This window comes from Sorex fumeus, unplaced genomic scaffold (genome assembly GCF_029834395.1).
Source record: "Sorex fumeus unplaced genomic scaffold, SorFum_2.1 ptg000008l, whole genome shotgun sequence".
Taxonomy (NCBI): Eukaryota; Metazoa; Chordata; class Mammalia; order Eulipotyphla; family Soricidae; genus Sorex; species Sorex fumeus.
The window spans coordinates 30344748-30365901 of NW_026606065.1; the positions used below are offsets into that span (position 1 = coordinate 30344748).

Here is a 21154-nt window from a genome sequence, read left to right on the forward strand (position 1 = left end):
GCTCTTGCGATGTGGGCGCCCGGAACAGCACGTGGACGGGAGGTGCGGTGCGCCTGGCTGCGGCGCTCGGGACGGCTGCGGTAGGTGCGCGGTGGGGGCGCCCCGGAAGGAGGGGCTCCTGGGCACACCTGTTCCCTGGGTGTCGTCAGGACCCCCAGTCGCACCCTGACCGCCTTTGCATGGCCTGCGGCGTGGGGGTTCACCTCGGACCCGGCTTTTGCGCTTTTCCTGCATGGCCTGAGAGAAGGGTGGTAACACCTGCGGGGACCCCATGGACTTTAGCTGCGTCCTGCACCCCTTGTCTCAGCAGGGCAAGAGGCAGCGCCTGTTGTGTATGCTGGGGTGGAGGGACATGTGGTCCCTCCCATCTCCCCTCCCACCCCCATACCCTGTACCCCACTTCTCTGCTCTCTCTAGGTTGCTCCGTGGCACCAGCCGGTGGTCCGTGGCCCTCCCGTGGCCGCCTCCCGAATTCCTGTCCTTGGCTGTCCTCTCTACTCTGGTCTTTCAGGCTGCCCTGGTGGGCACGGCTGGGAGGGACCCCCATCCCCCACCCCCACGGAGCTCGGCTGGGTGTGTCCAGCTCCCCCCAATACCAGCAGCACTGTCAGAGCTGATCCGTGACCGCCTGCGCCAGAAGTCCTTTATGTATCTGCTCTTAAAATAATGGGGGTGGGGGGGGGTGGGGAACTGCACCATGACTGACAGCTTTCAGTAACAGGATTTCGGGTCCTCATTGACCCAACTCCAACCCCCTATCACTGTCAGTGACCCCCACCAATGCCCCACTGCGCCCCCCCTTCCAGCACCTCCTTAGCAAATTCATTTTTGTCCACTCTTTTATGAATTGACTAGGTATAGTTTGACTCACAGTTGCACCGGTTCTGCTGGCTTTGATGTATGTGGTCACCTCTCTCTGTGTCACCGAGGTGTGTGTGTGTGTGTGTGTGTGTGTGAGTGAATGTGTGAATGCATGTGTGTGGCCTTTTGCTGGGAGGGTCAGGAACACAGGGGAAGTGAGAAACGGGACATGTCCTGCTGGCTGGCTGCAGGGAGAGCAGGGCCAAATCTTGACCCAGGTGACACCGTCACTAACATCTGCATGGTCAGGATGGCCCAGAGCTGCCCGGATTCTGGGGCCTACTCGGCCGCCTCCTGCAACGTGCCTTTGGCGACGGATTCCCTGACAGGACTGCGGTTTGGTAAGGCTGTAGCCTCCATTTGATTTTTGTATTTTTGTGGTGGTTTGGTTTGGAGATGCCAGGGGCGGGGGGCCAGGGGGAAGACGCTCTTGGGCCACACCCAGAGGTGCTTGGGTCTTACTCCTGGCTCTGTGCTCAGGGATCACTCCTGGGTGAGCTCGGGGACCATACATAGTCCTAGAGATTGAACCTGGGTTAGCTGCCTGCAAGCCAGGTGCTCTGCCCCTGTTCTTTCTAGCCCTTTCATTTGATTGATAATATCTTCATTGGGGGCCACACCTGGCCATGCTCAGGGGTTAATCCTGGCTCTGCTTTCAGAAATTATTTTTGATGGTGCTGGGGGACCAGATGGGGTGCCGGGGGTTGAACCCGGATTGGCCACATTTCATTTCATCATTTCATCATCCTGTTAATCGTCGATTGCCTCGAGCAGGCCCCAGTAACGTCTTTTTCATCCTAGCCCTGAGATTATATTCAAGGCTCTTTAGGAGAATGAGACCCATCATTGTTACTGGTATTTGGCATATTTGGTACTCCACGGGGAATTTGCCAGACTCTGCCCTGTGGGCAGGCTACATTCAATAGCCTGCAAGTTTGGCCACATGCCAGGCAAAAATCCTTCCCCACAGTACTATCGTTCAGTCCCCAAAATATTCATTCCCTCATGGCTCTTGCCTGTGCTGGGCTGTTTTCAAGGCAGAGCTGCTCCGACTCCTGGACCATTCCCCAGGCTTGAGCCCGTCCAGCTATGCCCTCCACCTCCCACCTTATCACACCCCCATGGTATATAGTACCCTAAGAAAGGTGACAAAACTTAATCCTTTGGACACAAAAGCCTCCAGAATTTCTCCTGTGTAGAACCCTGTTCAGAAAGGGGGAAAAATATCCAGTTGCTGTGGACAGCAATGAGGATTTCGGGTGTCCACTCCACTGTCTGTGTTTAAACCTTGACCTCAGCGTGCAGCCCACGTTAGGGAGAGTGTGTACAAAGCCATGAACGTCAGGCGTGGGCAGAGGTTGGTGGCTTCAGACGAGGAAGAGGAAGGGTTCTTTCTGTGTTCTCGCTCCCTCTCTACCCCCCACCTCTCCCTCTCTTCCTCCCTCTCTCTTCTTCTCCCTCTCCTTCCCCCTCCCCGCCCTCCCACAGTGTGAGGGCAGGGTGTCGCAAAGCCAGGGCAAAGGCAGGGAGTCAGGAGCCCGTGGGTTCCAGGCAGGAGTGATCCCTGAGCACAGAGCCAGGAGTCAGCCCTGAGCACTCGCCGGAATGACCTTGTGGGCTCCTCATCCACGTCAGTTTCTGGAACTGCACCCCCAGCCTGTGACTGCTCAGGGCTCACTCCTGGCGGCCTCGGGGAACCATATGGGGGTGGTGGGGATGTAACTCAGGTCAGGCTTGTGTAAGGCTAGCACCCTACCTGCAGTACTTTGCTCTGGCCCCTCTCAGTACTTTTTTTTTTTTTTAAGAAGTTTTATTGGATCACCATGAGATACGGTTACAAACTTGCATGATTGCGTTTCAGTCACAGTGCTTGAGTGCCTGTCCCTCCACCAGTGCCCATTTTCCACCACCCTTGTTCCCAGTGTCCCACCCGCCACTCCCACCTCACCCCCTACTCCCTGCCTCTGTGGCAGATACCATCCTTCTTACACTCTCTCTCTACTTTTGGGCATTATGATTTGCAATACAGATACTGAGAGGCCATCATGTTTGCTCCTTGGTCTACTTTCAGCACACGTCTCCCATCCTGGGCGATCTCGCCAACCATCATTGACTTAGTGGCTCTTTCTCCATCCCAACTGCCTTCTCCCCCAGCATGTGGGGCTGGCTTCCAAACCATGGCATGACCCTCCTGGCCCCTTCAGTATTTCTGTATACACATATGTTCTGTACTACACTGTAGCACTGTCCTCCCGTTGTTCATCGATTTGCTCGAGCGGGTCCAGTAACGTCTCCATTGTGAGACTTGTTGTTACTGTGTTTGGCATATCAAGTACATCACGGGTAGCTTGCCAGGCTCTCCGAGAGGGGCGGAAGAATCGAATTCGGGTCAGCCTGGTCGGCCGTGTGCAAGGCAAACACTCTACCCGCTGTGCCTATTGATAGCCACAATGTAGATAAATAAGGCAGATAAATGTAAGTAAGCAAGCCAGCAGATGTTTACATCAAGGTTATCAGGGGAGGGAGAGAATAGTGGGTGGGACCAAGAGTTGAGGTGGGTGTCTAATGAAAGATGGTGACGTTTTCTGTCTCAAAAAGAAGCCTGAGTTACAGCGGAAGGCATTGGCATTTTCCCTAAGGACTAAAGTACCTGATGCTACAGAATTGTGGGTTAATTTTAAGAGGGGGATTCCAGCTCTATGTGAAAGTTTTATGTGTGTGTGTGTGTGTGTGTGTGTGTGTATCTCTATGTCTATGTAATGTATGTAAGCTTCTGCCCGTGGTCTTAGTGCTGTTGCTCACGGCTTCATGCCTGACCCTTCCCTGCCTCTCAGTCCTACCCCTTCCTCCTGACGACCTCCCTCCACGTTGGTCCTGGCCCCCTCCCGTCAGGTGGCTGATACCATCCTTGTGTTCTTCCATTGCCGTTGTGTGTGGATGCTCTCTCACGTGTTTCTCAGGGCAGTCTCTCAGCCGCAGCACCGTCGCCTTATTCGGGGGCGGGAGGTCCAGACCCATCTGTGTCACTTGTTCTGAGCCTGCACCCCTCCCAGCACCCACCCGCCTGCCCGCCATGCTCACCCCCCCACCCAGCAGAGCCCAGGAGTCAGACAGTTACTTGCTGGAGATACTTGGCCTCCTTCTGCGCTGATGGGGGCGGGGGGGGGGGTATGAGGGCAGGGATCAAACCTGGGGCCTCGCACACAGAAGACATATGCGCCAGCCCTTTGGCTGATCTCCCTGGTCTCGTTTCTGCCTTTAGAAAACTGGTGACCTGTGTGTCTAGCCCATGTGCCCTCCAAGAAGACGAACCTGAGATTTTTGTCTGTTTTGGGGACCATAGCTGGCAGTGCTCAGGGTTTCCTCCTTGCTCTGTACTCAGGTGTCACTCCTGGAAGGCTGGGGGACTTTATGGGGTGCTCGGGAATTGAACTCAGGTCAGCCGCATGCAAGGCAAGCACCCTCCCTGCAGTGCTATGGCTCTGGTCTGAGTGTGAGACTTTTAACTGTGGGAGATAGTATTTCTCTTCCTCCCTGCCCTCCCAGCTGCTGTCTTGAGGCACCTGATGAAGGCCTTTGCCGGCTCCCCCCGAACAGGGAGGGATCCACCCTCCCAGACTTCGGGAGACCGAGGCCAGGACACGCATACGTCAGGATTTGAATGAGCCTGATCCCGCCCCAGCTCCCGGAGCTCAAGCACGGAGCATTCCCGAATCTCCCCTGAGAAATGGGAAATGTCCTATCATGGGGCTGGAATGTGTCTATTCTGGGGGGAAGCCCCCCCCCCCCCCCCCAGTCGGGAAAGCTGTTCTGCGTGCGGACGATCAAAGCAGAGCCCCAAGGAAGCAGTGCATTTAGGTCCCTAACTTCTCGCTTTGTGGAAAGAAAAGCCCTTTCTCTTCCCCACGGAGGGCATCAGAGACAGGCAAAGAATACAGAGGCGGGTAAGGACCAAGCATGGCCTCATGGCCCAGAAACCGTGGCATCTTCCCGTGCGGTGTGTTTTCTGATCTGTGCCCTGCTCGTGCAAATCCAAGAGCACCGTGCTCCGTGTGTCATTCCTCGGGCCTTTCTTTTTCGTTTCTTTTCCTACTTGATTTCTGTCTGTGCCTGGTGGTGCAGGGGGCTGCCCTCAGCTTGGGTCTGAGCCTCCAGCTGAGCTATCAGCCCGTTCCCCCAACCCCCCCTGAGCTCCTCATGCCTGAATGTGTTTACCTCTCTCTGATCAGAGAGTCGCCATTATTATTATTTCTTAAAATTTATTGTCTTGCTCACTTATGTGTTGACTCACAGTTTTACTCTTTTCCCTGGAGGGCCTCAGCCCACCAAAAGTTTGAAAAGTCTTGCAGGCAGGCAGGGAGGCAGATTTAGGGGCTGACAGGTTGACCAGTTGTCTGGACCTGTTTCAGTGGCTATGATAGACACCTTCAGGTTGGCCTGCTCTTCCGATCAGTAGCCTTCCCTCCTTCCTCCCATCCTCCCTTCCCCTTCCTCCACTCCTTCATCCTTCCTCCCTTCTTTTCTCAATCCTCCCTCCCTCTTTCCCTCCCTCCCTCCCTCCCTCCCTCCCTCTTCTTTTCCTCACCTCTATTTTTTCTCCCTGCCAAGGATTGAACCCAGGGCCTCATATATGCAGGGCAAGTGCTCTACCACTGAGCCACCCACCTCTTCTTCAGCCAATCTGGAATGTATTTGACTATGTAGTTTTTTTTTTTTAATTTTTGTGTGGAGCAAGAGAGTTTTTTATGTACAGACTTGACTTGGATGTGAGGGGAGAGAGAGAAAAATGCATTCTAGAGAGAACTCAGATTTTTCTAGAGTGGAACAAGCAGAGAGAGAGAGAGAGAGAGAGAGAGAGAGATTCAAGACAGAACAGAGACTTGAAGAACAAGCCTGAACATGCCGTTTAATTGAGGTTCTAATTGATGCCATCTTCCTCCCAACACTCACTTTCCTCCGTCCTGCTGTTGAATCGCTCCTCTCTTGTTCCTTGGTTTGTGGAGCTGCCTTCATGATGGTTGATATTCTGTTGCATCTGGGCATCTTTGGGGCACTCATCAATGTCAGAGTCAGTGCTCTCCCCCCTCCTTGCCCCTCAGTCAGTTTGACTGTGATAGAGTAAAGCATAAAAACTGGAACATTGGAGAGAGGAGCGTACACCCTACCATTTCTAAATAGACTGAGCATTGCCTAACACTGCGTGAGTTGCCGAGTCGAGTCCCCTTAGAAAACACAGTCCTGGTAAGGATTCTGGAACTGAGCATCCTGGGCTGGGCCCAGAGCTATCAGATGCTGTGTAAGGTAGCTGGTTCACATGGCACACACTCTCCTCTGTGTAAGGGGCTCTTGGTGCTGGTGAGGAAGGAGGCAGTCCAGGCTGGCACTGAACCCTCAGACTAGACTCTCCAGTGTGTGCACTTCTGGTCTCGGCAGACCGCAGGGGTCCCTGAAACCTTTTGCAGGGGGCAGGCCAGCACGCCCCGACAGAGAGTGTGCAGGGAGTGAGGGTCAGTCCGGCCCTGGGTAGTGAGACCAGAAGACCCTGCGTGTGTCTGTGTGACCGTCACCTGCATCTGGTGATGCAGGTCCTCCTTGACCGTTGCCTTCTTTGCCCTGGGGTATGGGAATTCTGGGAATCGAACTCGGGTCGGCTGCATGCAAGGCAAACACCCTCCCCTCTGTCCTATCGCTCCAGACCCCCTGGAGGTGACTCATGTAGACCATCCCTGGGTCCCCGGGGGAAGCTGGCAGGCCCTGCCCAGAGGGACCTGGAGTGGTTTCAGCCCTCCCTGTAGTGAGGGTTTGGGGGAGCATTTGGGGGAGCAGTCTCGAGTTTTTGCTTCTCGGCCCCACCCGGTGATGTTCAGGCCTTGTTCTGAGCTCAGGAATCACTTCCGGAAGTGCATGGGGGCGTCCATAGGGGATGCTGAGGATCGAACCCAGGTTGGCTGCATGCCAGGCAAGTGCCCTCCCTGGTGTGCTGTTGCTCCAACTCCGGGCGACCACCTTCACCTAAAGCCTCTCGCTTGGAACAAAGACTTTGAGGCCCGATGTGCGGAGAGTAGAGGGAGCAGGTGACCTTAGGGTCCCCGTGGGCACGGGGGCACGGTGGCAGCTTGGTACTGGGCAGAGGGCAGCAGGGAGATGACCTAGGTTTCCTCTCCTGGGTGCTGCCCACCCACCCTCATGACCCAGCACTCCCCCCTCCCCACACACACACCCGCCCCTACACCTTCCGTCAGCGTGTGTGAATGATCTCAGCTGGAGGTGCGTGCTCAGCTGGTGACGGCATTCACGAAACTATAAATAACTTGAAACAGGACTCGGCCAGAGGGGATTTTTGCATTTTGAAGGGGCACTCGCTCACCCTGGGTGGGTGCACTGGAGAAAATTCTGGAAGATTCTGGAGGAGCGGGTCATTCCTCCTCGAACTGCATTCAGTAGAAGGGAGTTTGCATCCCAGGCTCTGTCAGCTACGAGTGTCCTTCCCTCACTGGTGAAGATTCTGACCTGCTTTGCCCAGTGGGTGACCATGGGGCAGGGGCCATGGTCCGTCAGCCAGCCCACCTCCTGTCCCGACAGAGTGGCCGGGAGGAGACGTGTGGACATCCAGGTGGCCTCCTGCACCTTGGAGCAGCTGCTGGCCCAAGAGCCGAGATCTCGGGGCTGGAGCAATATCACAGTGGGGAGGGCGTTTGCCTTGCACACAGGCAACCGGGATCCCGTATGGTCCCCTGAGCACCGCCAGGAGTACTTCCTGAGTGTAGAGCCAGGAGTAACCCCTATGCATTGCCGGGTGTGACCCAAAAAACAAAACAAAACAAAGAGCCTGGATCTCTGAGAAAGGCTGAGATGTCACTTCTGTAGCCCAGTGCAGGGCCCTGTTGGTGTTAGCCTGCCCGTCACACGAGTTAGAATGAAGTTAGAATTAAGTCACCACTCCTGTTACTCCCAGGAAGAAAGAAAGGAATTTGGCCTGTGGAGAAAGCAGGGTGGGTGGGACACTGACTGGGAGGGTGGCAAAGCACCAACCCACTGATGACCGCGTTTCCCTCCCGGGTCACACACCAGGTTCGTCAGGGGCTCAGACAGGCTGTAGACAACGGTGCCATCCGAGCAGACATTCCTCACTGCTCTCCCCCACCCCTCGTTTGGCCTGGACAGACGCGTGGAGGGTTTCTGGGCTTGGGGCTATGGTGTCTCTAATTTCCTGGCACCTTCCAACTCTCTCTCTCTCTCCTTGTTTGGTTTTCGGGCCACACCTTGGAGTGACCCAAGAACTCGGATCACGGACCAGTCCTGCCTCCCAGGACTCCTGGAGACCAGGAAGGGGAGCTCTTCTGTGTTGGTCTGAAAATAACGGGCGTGGCCCCAGGGGAAGAGGGCAGAGATGTTCTCAGGAGTTGAAAAACAAAAAGCCAGAAAGCTCAGACCCTCTGGTGAGGCCCCTGACGTTGGAATCCTGCTCTGTGGAAGGCTCAGGCTCTGGGTGGGCATTGCGGGGACAAGTCTCGGGCATCTGCTGCCCTTCTGCACTGGGCGGCAGGCAGAGACCCCTGGAGAGGGCAAGAGGAAGAAGAGAGAGGGCAAGAGAAGGCGAGAGGGGCAGCTGATCTGGACAGAAAAGTGGCTTGGCATTTATGCATTCCCTTGACTGGGGAATGAGTTCAAAAGGAAACAAATTCAAACTATTTTTTTTTTCTCATTATAAAAAAGGAGCCGTTTTGTTCTCCTCGCCTTGGCCACCTTCCCGTAGCTTTGTGTGTTCACAGGCTGCTTCTCGGAAGCCCGTTCTCAAACATGTGTGCACATGTGTGTGCTCCTCAGCTGCTCCTGGATCATGCGTGTGTGTATGTGTGTGTGTTGTTTCGAAGCTGCTCCTGTGAAACTCATTGTAGAACACACACACACACACACACACACCTGTCTGAGCCTGTGAAAGAAATGGGTTAATTGAAAAATGGATTAAGTATCAAATTAATTGGGTTTGGCTGACCAGTGGCCGGTGCTCAGTGGCTCACACGACAGGCTGCCTATGGGACCACCCTGGGCTTCAGTCCCAGCCCTGGTGGGTGCCCGCACTATGTGTCCAGTCTCCCAGCTCTATCCCAGGACCGTCCTCCTGTCTTTGGGTCCTGGCTCAGGGCCCGGCATTTAAGAGCCGCTTAGAGATGGGGCAGACACTCAGCAGGAACCACTCACTTGTGGACAGATTCCTGAGTAGACACGGGCCAGCCTGCCCCTGTGCCCTCTGGCCTTCGCTCACGGATTCCTGAGTGGACACAGGCCGGCCTGCCCCTGGGCCCTCTGGCCTTTGCTTTGATGAAGGCTCCTGCGATGTTTTCTTTTGTGCCGAGTGCCAGATCATATCTGATGTGATAAAATCACAGGCTCACAGTATCTTCCAAACACAGACCTTCAGATACAAGCGCCCAGTGCAGACTAGAAAGAACTCGGCCTTCGGGAACTTTGGCATAACCGTTCTGTGGTTGGTGGACCCGGAACAGGCAGAAATGTGGATTTGCTGACACTTGGGACCGGTTTCGCCCGGTTATATATAAAATCTTCCGGGGGTCATTGGTCCTCCCGCAAATGGGTGGACACCCCTTTACCGCCTTTGCCGTGGCGATTTCAAAACATTGTGTTGGAGAGCCGTGGCCCAGTCTGTTTAAAGACTCTGCCAGACAAAACTGCTTTCAAATTGTTTGTGTTGGTTTTTATTGCCTTGGCTTCAAGTCTCAAGCCAGAGTCTAGGAAAGCTCACGGAGATTGGCCAGATGTGTCACCAAGCATAAGGTAAAGGTAAAGGTAAAGGCCCTCCCGTTGATCGTCGATTTGCTCGAGCGGGCCCAGTAACGTCTCCATTGGAGACTTTTGTTGTTACTGTGTCTGGCATATCAAATACTCTCGGTAGCTTGCCGGGCTCTCCGAGAGGAGCGGAGGAATCGAACTCGGGTCGGCCATGTTGGCCGCTTGTAAGGCGAACGCCCTACCCGCTGTGCTATCGCTCCAAGCATAAGAGTCTATTTATTTATTTAGCACTGTAGCACTGTCCTACCGTTGTTCATCGATTTGCTCGAGCAGGCACCAGTAACATCTCCATTGTGAGTCTTGTTGTTTCTGTTTTTGGCATATCGAATATGTCATGGGTAACTTGCCAGGCTCTGCTGTGCGGGCGAGATACTCTCGGTAGCTTGTTGGGCTCTCGGAGAGGGGTGGAGGAATCAAACTCGGGTTCGCCAGGTTGGCCACATGCAAGGCAAACGCCCTACCCGCTGTGCTATTGCTCCAGCTTTTTAATATGTGAACCATAGCTAGCATCAGATTCATGGTCCTAACAGTAACTACCCAATTCACGGTCTGTTTTTTTTTCATTTTTTCTTTTTGGGTCATATCCAGCAGTGCCTCAGGGGTTATTCCTGGCTCTGCACTCAGGAATTACTCCTGGTGATGCTCGGGGGACCATATGGGATGCTAGGAGTCAAACCCAGGTTGGCCACATGTAAGGCAAATGCCCTACCCGCTGTGCTATCGCCCCAGCCTCTATTTTTTTTTAAATTTTTTAATGAAACACCATGAGATACAATTACAGACTTACACAATTTTGTGATTGCATTTCAGTCATACAATGTTCAAGGACCCATCCCTCCACCAGTGCCCATTCTCCACCACCAATGTCCCCAGTCTCCGTCCCGCCACCCCCATCTACCCCCCTGCCTCTGTGGCAGGCACATTCCCTCTTTCTCTCTCTTCCTTTGGGTGTGATGGTTTGTAATACAGGTAGTGACTGACCATCATGTTCGGTCTATAGGTAAGACTATTTAAAAGGAGAGCCGGTGCCAGAGAGATAGTCCAGGGGTGCTGGCCTTAAACAACCAACCCCAGTTCCAGCCTCTGTCCTACATGGGATTCCCCGAGCCCCACCAGGAGAGACCCCAAGCACAGAGCCAGGAATAAACCCAGAGTGCTGCCAGGTGTGGCCCCAAACAGGAAAATCCCAGCCTGCGGGGCATCCACTGGCAGACGTGGCCCCGCTTGCAGGATGCAGATGGAGGATGTCCCTTTGGCATCTCGTTTCTCCTCTGGCCGGAGAGGAAATCCCCACGCAGCCCCCGTGAGTGAGCTGCCTCTCTCTAAAACAGCTCGGTTGTTTCACCGCTTCTGCTCGCCAACCCGCCACGGGCAAAGCTAGACCTTGACTCAGAGTTTAGGCCTCAGACGGCAGACAAGCGTTTGCGACGCTCGACAGTAAGACCCTGGCTTGGTTCTGTTCTCCTCAGGAGAGCGTCCTGCTAAGCCAGTACTCAGGACGTCATGTTATCCGAAATCATTGGAACACGCGGGAAGCTTTGTTTCTTTATGGGTCCCTTCAATATTGGCTCAGAACGGAAAGACCAGGCTGGGGTTGGGAGGAAGGAGCAAGGGGGTGTGTGAGGACTGACTCTAGCAGAACCGACCCACAACGTTGTCGCCCCAGAAGTCCAGCTTGATAGAAACAGTCCGTCACTGCTGTGCCATGAGCTGCCAAGGCATTTGCGTGAAGGTGAAGGTTTGCCTCCGTTCACCCCATGGAGGACGGCGGGCTTGGGGGCTTCTTCCCTAGCCCCCTCCATCCTTCAGCCAGATGGCCCATCCGAATTGCATCTGGGCCGGTGTCATTGTAGAGACCACATGTCCTGGGGCATAGCACAGCGGGTATTGCATTTGCCTTGCATATGGCCAACCCGGGTTTGATTCCCAGCGTCCCATAGGGTTCCCCCAAGCACCTCCAGGAGTAATTCCTGAGTGCATGAGCCAGGAGTTACCCCTGTGCATTGCCGGGTGTGATGGAAAAAAAAAAAGACCACATGTCCCTTGTGTGTCCATGTGTTGGCTCTGTGTTCAAATATCACCACTGTCCTTCCCGTGGCTTCTGCACCAGTAGTGTCAGGGCACCCAGCACCCAGCCTCCCCAGATGTGACACAGAGATCCTGATCCTGTGCCAGGTCCCGGTGAGCAGGAGGGGGGCACCTCAGCTCACCCACAGCATTTCTGGAGGGTGGTAGTGGGGCAGCGGCCAGTGCTTCCTGTCCCACAGGGTAGACTGTGTGGGGTGCATGAGCCGTGGCTGCCCGTGGCATGGATGCTTGTGGCTGGACAGAATGAGCAGAAGGAAGAGACTGTTCTTGCCCGGGAGCTGGACCCAGACGTGTTTGTTCCTGCCTGTGTGACTTGGGCCCCCTTTGCCTCTCTGTCCAGCCTGCTCTGCTCCGTCAGGTGTTCCTCTGCGTGGACAGTGGAGCAAGGGTTAAAGGTTTCTGGGCAGTGGCTATGTCCGTCCCAGTCTTCCGAGGAAGCCTGAGCTCTGCTGAGCTGGAGCTGGATCCTCCGGCTTCCGTAGCGGCCACCCCCGGCCACAGGCCCACCAGCGGGGAATGAGGGGTCGTTTCCCACCATAATCCCCCCGACATTTGCTGTTTTCCTTTTGGTGTAAGCTATAAGGATGGGCGTGTCACAGACTGGTGGGCCATAACTGTACATCAGCACCAGAAGCGTGGGCACCAGTGAAGCCCGTTACCTGAACTACAAAGAGAACATCGCGAGATGCATCCTTTGCGTTGAGGATGAGTAGAGGTTTTTTCTCTCCTCAACCTCGTGCCACACACACACACACACACACTCACTCACTGTCTCTCTCTCTCTCTCTCTCTCTCTCTCTCTCACACACACACACACACACACACACACACACACACACACACTCCTTGCTCTGCACTCAGGGATCACTCCTGGTGGTGCTCAGGGGGACCATATGTGATGCCGGGGATTGAACCCAGGTCTACTGCACGCAAGACAAACACTCTCCCTGCTGTGCTACTGCTCTGGCTCATGAACACTGATTTTTTTTTTTTTATCGTCACCGTTGACGGAATCACGAGTGACCTCTGTTCATCTGTTCGAAGGCCAAGGGACAGCTCCTTGACCTTACCTGTGACATTGAACAAGTTCCCTAAGATCTGGGCTTGAGTTTGGGAAGAGGACGGGGAGGTGGCTCCACATCCTTAGCATGTAGGAATCCCAGGGTCCCCTCCCCAGCCCCCAGTCCGGAAGTGACCCCAGACCCTGCTGGGGTTGGCCCCTGTGTATATATGAAAGCACTTGTCTTTGGGTGGATGGGGGAAGAAATACTCTGTTTTTCATGGGGTCTGGTATAGTTAACTGAGTGCAACCCTTGGACACCCCTCTCCCCCCACCACCCCATAAAGACTTAATTCTATCTTTATTTGAAGTCTTCATTTGTTTATTACAGTCCCTTTTATTTTGATACTGAACTTAATCCTATTTGATGATTTGATTTCATAGACTTATCTTGATTACCGAGTTGTCGCACTCCTAAATTCTGTTCCAGAATGGATTCTTCCCTCGAAGGCCTGGCCTCAGGGAAGCATTTGCTCCTTTATGGAAATTATTTAACATTATTTCTCAAATGTACTCAAAGGTTTTTAAAAATGTTTTCAATTTATTTGTTTTTTGGGCCACACCCACTGATGCTCAGGGGTTACTCTTGGCTCTGTGCTCAGGAATTACTCCTGGAGGGGCATGGAGGACCATATGGGATGCTGGGAATCGAACTCAGTTCAGCGGCCTTGCGCCTGGCCAGCTCACTCCTGCCCCTTAAAAGATGTGTTCAGTTTAAAGTCCTTCTGGCTCACCAGGGAACATTTGAAAATGTATAGATAAGCAGAAAGAGGGAGACAACACTATTCACATTAAGTTGCAGTTTTAATTTCCTGTTACCGTCCATTCTAATATTTCCAGGTCATCGAAAATGCCCTCATTATTCAATGTGGCTACCCTGAAGAGAGATTTGTTCCAAACAGCGCTGAAATGATGTTTGAAATGAAACTTACATGAAATACAAAATATCCAGATTCCCTTAACCACAGGATTTTAAGATTAATTTCAGAACAATGGTCCAAAGCATCGTCCCATGGGGATTGAGGCACTGGGTCCATAAGAGCCTCAAGTTCTAAAAATGAAACGGCCAAATTCTAGTGTATTATGGTGGTAGATAAATTGAACTGAAGTCGCGTGTATGCCAGGCACCCGGACCAGAGGAGCAGCTTGGGACATATTGCCCAGTCGCCTCTGCCCTCCCCAAACTGTTGACTCTCTTCCCTCCTCATCTCTCCTCTGTGCCGAGATTCCTGTGTGACTGTTTCAATAGAAAACGAGGATTGGCGTCTAGATTTAGATCTTGGCAAAGCACCCGTGGAGGAAGACTGGTGGGTTCCTGACTGCTCTGTGTGACATCAGGGACTGCCTGTACTTGGATTATTCTCCAATAGCAGCAGGATGCTAGGACCTGTTCTGTCTCCTTCCCCCTTAAAAAATAAAAAACCAAGACACGGCCCATTCCTGGAATGCACCGTGGAATGATTGGAGCCACTGCCAATCGCTTTTCAGCGTTTGATTGAATATTGCCTTCTCGCTTGGGGTTTTTTTTTGGAGGGGGGGCACATCTTGTGCTTAGGGCTTTCTCCTGGCTCTGTGCTCAGGGATCAGTCCTGGTGATACATGGGGGACCATACCAGGTGCTGGGGCTTAAACTCGGGGTGCCCTGCCCTCTGGACCGTGTCTCGGGCCTGGCCTTCTTGCCATGAGAGAGTTTTTTCCATAGAGATTTGCCCGCGTTTGAAGAGAAAAATGGAAGTGCATCGTGTGCTCGGATACTTAAGAATGTAACGGAAGTAGCGCTGGGCTGTGAAAAGGACCAGAGGTGGAGAGAGCTTCATTCCACCTGGTATCACCAGCACCATTATCCACCACAGTTCTCTGTCACCGTCACCACCCACCACCGTCACTGCCATTGTCTGCACCGTCTCCGCCACCCCTATTGTATTATTGTCACTACGACCACTAGCAACAACTCCACTGCCACCGGCATCAGTTTCTCAAGTCTGTGACTGTGTGCGTGTGTGTGTGTGTCTGTCTGTCTGTCTGTCTTGATCTGGCAGCAGAGAGGAGAGTCACTAACTTTGACAGCCACCCTGACGTTCAGCCACAGCCCGCCCCCCCTTCCCCCACGTTCATTTGCGACTCCGGTCACTCCTTTGTATCCTATCTGCAGAGAAAATCATTTTGTTAGGTTGCATATTTTCCCCGAAGGTTTCAGGGTAGGGGGGACTTTTTTTACTTATCAGGGTAGTTCAGGAACAATGTTTGAACCCCAGAAACCCTCGGAACCCTCGTGGCTTTGTTTTTTTCATTCCTTGGCAACCTCTTGCTTTCGCATCGGAAATGCGTCACCGGGAGTTGGGCGGCTGTGGAAGGCGTCACCTGGGTGGGGGCTGAGTAGGGACACTTCGAGCGCTTACTGTAAGGACCGGCCCTTACCCGCAGCCTGGGCGCAGGGACTTCCCGATGCCTGCCCCGGGGCGCCAACTACTGTAAGTGACCATTGTCTTTCCAGTGCAGATTAAATAGGCCAGAGTTGTTGGGGTTTGGGGGGGGGGGTTGGCCAAGTTTCCTCCGGGCAGACTCTCCCTTGCCACCCCCACCGTTGGCGCCAGGCCTCCCTCCTGTCCTGCCAGTGGCCACTGGCCTAGAGCTGTGATTCCCTGGACCATCAGCATCCTGTGGCTGTGCCCAGAGGTCGGGTCTCTAGGAATCCCGAGGGCCAGCCTGCCGGGAACAGAGAGAGAGAGAGAGTCTCCGACTGTCAGCTGCGAGGTTGGCTCTTTTGCTGAGTAGCTTTGGGAGAGGACATGGGTGACAGTGAAGGAGGGGGCCTTGGCGTTAGGGGAGAGAGGTCAAGGCAAGTGTTAGCATTTGAATGAAAGAGCTCTTGCCCTCCCAGAGAGAAGGTTCTCAGACCTGGGAGGCCGGTGCCAGGTGCCGTGAGGGGGATAGTCTCTGTCCTCTGGAACCATCTTCTGCCATCTTTCCTTCCCCCGGCCACAGGCTGACAGTGTACTGGGACAACTTGAGTTATTGGTTGTTTCTTGCAATTTGTCATCATGGTCCTGTCTTTCTGTGTCCCACATTTTCCTTTTTTTTAAATTTTTATTATTGAAACACCATGAGGTATAGCTGTAAGGTAAAGGTAAAGGCCCTCCCGTTGATCGTCGATTTGCTCGAGCGGGCCCAGTAACGTCTCCATTGGAGACTTTGTTGTTACTGTGTTTGGCATATCGAATACTCTCAGTAGCTTGCCGGGCTCTCCGAGAGGGGCGGAGGAATCGAACTCGGGTCGGCCATGTTGGCCGCTTGTAAGGCGAACGCCCTACCGCTGTGCTATGGCTGGAGCTATGGCACAGCGGTAGGGCGTTCGCCTTACAAGCGGCCAACATGGCCGACCCGAGTTCGATTCCTCCGCCCCTCTCGGAGAGCCCGGCAAGCTACTGAGAGTATTCGATATGTAGACTTACAAATTTTTGTGCTTGGGTTTCAGCTATACAATGATCAAATACCCATCCCTCCACCAGTGTCCATTTCCCACCACCACGGATCCCAGTATCCCTCCCACTCCCCATCCCCCCCATCCCACCCTGCCTCTGTGGCAGGACATTCCCTTTTGTTCTCTCTCTCCTTTTGGGTGCTGTGGTTTGCATAAGAGGCATTGAGTGGCAATCATGTTTGGTCTAGAGTCTACTTTCAGCATGCTTCTCCCATCCTGGGAGGATCCTCCCAACACCCTTTATTTGGTGCTCCCTTCTCTATCTGAGCTGCCTTTACCCCTAGAGTGTGTGGCTGGCCTCCAAGCCATGGAGTAAACCTCCGGGTATTTATCACAGCTATTCTTGGGTCACACGTTTTCCTAACGAAAGGAAACTCTGCAAATGGTGTGCGAGTGCTTTATGCTTGTAAGTACACGGAATGGATGGAATTTGAAATCTCTTCTCGAAATGCATACAGATATTCCCTTAAAAGCTAAATATTAGATGTTATAATCCCCCTACACCCCTGATGAGGAGAGTTAAAATTTCCATTTAATTAAAAAGATTCAATTAAGTGGAAGCGCCATTCTGCGGATGTTTCTTGTTCACATACAGTTTCAAACTTAATTGCAATCATTGCTCAAACCTCATTGGTGCCTCATCAGGGTTCACTTTTACCGTTGCTGAGTATACCTTTGTCTCAAAAACTGTATAGCAACTTGGTAAGATTTCCTCCCTCATCTGGGAGAAAAATATCACGTTAGCTCTCAGCAAAGGGGTCTTGGGTGTCAGTTGAATGCCTCTGCCTTAATTAGCGTCACTTTCTTTTTTTTTTCCCTTTATTTTATTTTATTTTTTTTTTACAGTTGTAGATTTACAATTCTATGTGCTTGGGTTTCTATTATACAATGATCAGATACCCATCCCTCCACCAGTGCCCGTTTTCCACCACCATGGATAATATCCCTCCCACCCCCCCTCCCCCCATCCCCCCTGTCTCTGTGGCAGGGCAATCCCCTGTGTTCTCTCTCTCCTTTTGGGTGTTGTGGTCTGCAAAAGAGGCATTGAGTGGCAAACATGTTCACTCCATAGTCTACTTTCGACATGCATCTCCCCTCCTGGGAGGATCCTCCAAACATCCTTTATTTGGTGCTCCCTTCTCTATCTGAACTGCCCTTTCCTCTAGGATACCCGGCTGGCCTCTAAGTTATGGAGTAATCCTCCTGGTGCTGATCTCAGCTATTCTTGGGTATTAATCTCATACTTTGTTAATTTATATCCCCCAGATGAATGCAATCTTTCTATGTCTATCCCTCTCTTTCTGACTCATTTCGCTTAGCATGATACTTTCCATATTGTACCACTTGTATGTAAATTTCATGACTTCATCTTTTCTAAGAGCTACATAGTACTCCATTGTGTAGATGTACCAAAGTTTCTTTAACCAGTCATCTGTTCTTGGGCATTCAGGTTTCTTCCAGTTTCTGGCTATTGTAAAGAGTGCTGCAATGAACAAACAAGTGCAGATGTCACTTCGACTATACATTTTTGCCTCTCTGGGATATATTCCCAGGAGTGGTATTGCTGGGTCAAATGGGAGCTCAATTTCTAATTTTTTAAGAATCGTCCATACTGTTTTCCAGAAGGGCTGAACCAGTGGACATTCCCACCAACAGTGAAGGAGTGTCCCTTTCTCGCCACATCCGTGCCAGCATCGGTTGCTTTTGTTCTTTTGAATGTGGGCCAGTCTCTGAGGTGTGAGATGGTATCTCATTGTGGTTTTGATCTGCATCTCCCTGATGATTAATGATGTAGAGCATTTTCTCATGTGCTTTTTTACCATTCAGATTTCTTCTTTGAGAAAGTTCCTGTTCATTTCATTGCCCCATTTTTGGATGGGGTTGGATGTTTTCTTCTTGTGGAGTTTAACCAGTATTTTGTATATCCTGGATATCAACCCCTTGTCAGATGTGTATTCGGTGAATATCCTTTCCCATTCTGTAGACTGTCTTTGTATTTTGGTCACTGTTTCTTTGGAGGTGCAGAAGCTTCTTAGTTTAAGATAGTCCCATTTATCTATCTCTGTTTTCACTTGCTTGGCCAGTGGCGTGGCATCTTTGAAGATACCATTAGAATTAGCTTCACTTTCAAAGGAAAAGATCAGTCATTCTCGAAACCACACATTTCACCGCAGGGCTGAGGGTCACTGGTTGCACTAACATGGACCGTGGGGCAGCCGTGGGGCCCACACATAGGCTGGGAATGCTTGTAGCCCCCACGGTCCTGTAGATGCAGGAGTGATACGGGACAGTCCTGGCCTCCTAAATTTACCACCTTACTGAAGGGTGCAACTTAATAAAAGGTGGACTGTGGAAAGTAATGTCCAGAGGCTCAACCTAAGAGGGCCCAGGGGCTTGGAGGATTCAGGTTGTTTCAGCAGGGTTATTTTATTTAATTTAATTTTTAATTTTTAAAATTTTTATTAGTGAGACACCATGAGGTACAGTTGTAGACTTACACATTTTTGGTGCTTGGGTTTCAATTATACAATGATCAAATACCCATCCCTCCACCAGTGCCCATTTCCCACCACCACGGATCCCAGTCTCCCTCCCAGCCCCCATCCCCCCCATCCCACCCTGCCTCTGGGGCAGGGCATTCCCTTTGGTTCTCTCTCTCCTTTTGGGTGCTGTGGTTTGCAAAAGAGGCATTGAGTGGCAATCATGTTTGGTCTATAGTCTACTTTCAGCATGCTTCTCCCATCCCTGGAGGATCCTCCCAATACCCTTTATTTGGTGCTCCCTTTTCTATCTGAGCTCTCAGCAGGGTTATTTTTCTTTTCCCTTTATTTTATTTTATTTTTTTTACAGTTGTAGATTTACAATTTTTTGTGCTTTGGTTTCAATTATACAATGATCAGATACCCATCCCTCCACCAGTGCCCATTTTCCACCACCATGGATAATATCCCTCCCACCCTCATCCCCCCATCCCCCCTGTCTCTGTGGCAGGGCAATCCCCTGTGTTCTCTCTCTCCTTTTGGGTGTTGTGGTCTCAGCAGGGTTATTTTAAGTAGGATCTTGAGGCATGGCTAGGAGTTCTCTGGGTCGAGGCCCCTTAGCAAAGCTTCTTGCTTTTCACATGGTTACGAGGGCCTTGCAAAGGACAGACACACCCTTGGCCCGCACCAGGCCCCAGGGTTGATCCTGGCGGGCTTCGGGGCTGAGCTTTACAGAATGTCACAACCTGGTGACCCGGTGCTACTGGCGAGTTCATACAGGAGAGGGACTGGATGGATCCAGGTGCCGCACATTACCTCCCAGCCCTTGGGGGAGGCGGGACGGCAGAGTTCCCCATCAGACGGCCCCGAAGGGAAAAGTCTCTGTACCAGTGTCATGGTTTATATCAGCATTTATGGGCGAAAACGTGAAACCTTCGATGGTCAGCATTCTTGCCTGCTGCTGCCGCCGTCTCCTGTGCAACCTCCTCCTCCTCTTCTTCCTCCTCATCTTCCTCTTCCTTTTCCTCCTTCTTTCTTCTCCTCCTCCCCCTCCTCCTCCTGCCCCCTTCCTCTTCCTCCTCTTCCTCCTCTTCTCTTCCTGCTCCTCCTGCTCACCTTCCCCTCCTGCTCCTCCTTCTCTTCTCTCTACCCTCCCCCCCCACCAGGCGTGATGCCTGGGCTCCTCTTACACACCGGGCACATACTCCATCACTTTCTTTAACTGGCCCACCATGAGAAACGCAGTCACGCACTTGTTCTTAACAGGGTTTCAGGCCTACAGTGTTCCAGCACCCGTCCCTTTCCCCCCCCCCCCCCCCCCCCCGCCTGCCCCATCACTTGAAACAGCCTGGAGCCCCCTTCTGCCTCTGAGGTGTTTCTACTGATGTCAGTGGACCCCATGGGTGGCTCATGTGAAGTGGGAAGGAGAAAGATGGTCACTTTCTCCCCATCTGCCTCCGCCACCTGGGACGCAGGGTTAGTGGGCTCTTGTCTCGCCTCGCAGAAAAGAATTTCAGGAGTAGAGGAGTCATAAAATGAAGCAGGTTTTATTGGAAAGTGGGAGAGAGTGGAGAGTAACACCCTCAAGACAGAACCCGGGCTTCTCCAAGGGTGGAGAGAGCCCCCAGACACATCCCAGAATTAGACATGAAAGCATTAAGTCCACAGTTCAAGAGGGGAGATGCGGGCGACACATGTGCTCGGGCACCACATGTGCTCGGCCACGTGAGTGCAAGCAGCACACGGGTTCGGGCAGCAGATGCCCTTCCTTTGCTCAAGGTGGCCTTTATAGGATATCTCCAACCTGCCCCCATGTGAGGCTTCTATTTAGGTCAAAGTCCGTTGCTAAGGAGGTTACGAAGGGGGGTTGGGAGTGGTGTTGGTCTTGGAAATTCCTTTCCTGGCCTTCCATTCCTGCTGGGGCTTCTCTGGGTCTGTGGCAGGTGCCAGGTGAGGGTCTTGTCAGGCCTTAGTGCCTGTTTTCTGCAAGGTTGACTCTCGCAACTTCAGGGCTGTTACTTCCCAGGAGATTTACTGCCATCGCCTGGGGAGGGGGCTGCCCTCTCTGCCCACCTGCCTTCATCATGACCTCTCCTGAGCTTTGGTCTGTTTTGACAGTCAAACCTGGGGCTGGAGCGAGCACCGAGGTCGAGCTGCTTGCCTGGAATTGGGTGGACCCCAGGGTGATCCCAGGGTCTCTCTCTCCCTCCCTCACCCCTATTCCCAGCACTGCCGGGAATGATCCCTGAGCAGAGAGCCAGGAAAGATCCTTGGGCCCCACCATGCGGCCCAGTACTCCCTCACTCCTCATGCAAACAAACAGCCAAACCCCATGTCCTTAATGCCGCAGGTGTGCCGTGCGTTGGTTAGCAT

At 52.6% G+C, this 21154-nt stretch overlaps 1 protein-coding gene across 13 annotated transcripts in view; it reads left to right on the plus strand.

Annotated features, from left to right (window-relative positions):
• DOCK9 (dedicator of cytokinesis 9) overlaps positions 1-21154 on the plus strand; it is a 254379-nt gene that overhangs the window by 70892 nt on the left and 162333 nt on the right. The gene's annotated exons all lie outside the window — the stretch shown is intronic.